Raw genomic sequence first — 449 nt, forward strand, 5'->3', positions numbered from 1 at the left:
AGGAAATTAATGACTTCCTGTTTATCGGCCGTCGTTTATCGTGTGCAGTGAAAACGCGGCTTTAACCGAGTGAGACGCAGGAAGCTGAGGCGGGGGAAACAGAGCACACGTGGTTGTTGGGGAGCTTTGTTTCGGCGGCGGCGGCTCGGATGCTCGTATCTCAAAAATTTGCTCGTATATTAAGACAAAAATATGGTCGAATCACAGTTCGTATCTCAAAAGATTCGTATGTCAAAGCACTCGTATCTTGAGGCATCACTGTTTATGGTTGAAATGACAATAAAAGCTTCTTGACTTGACTTGACTTGAAACCAGTCAAATTATGCAGCGACAACTGTAAACTAATCTGCATTTAATTTATTAATACACCACTCTACACCTGCACACAAAAATAAAGAATAACAGCATTTCAGTTATAATGATTTTGATAACAGATCTGGCAAAGACTA

Source organism: Tachysurus vachellii, chromosome 1 (genome assembly GCF_030014155.1).
Source record: "Tachysurus vachellii isolate PV-2020 chromosome 1, HZAU_Pvac_v1, whole genome shotgun sequence".
NCBI classification, from domain to species: Eukaryota; Metazoa; Chordata; class Actinopteri; order Siluriformes; family Bagridae; genus Tachysurus; species Tachysurus vachellii.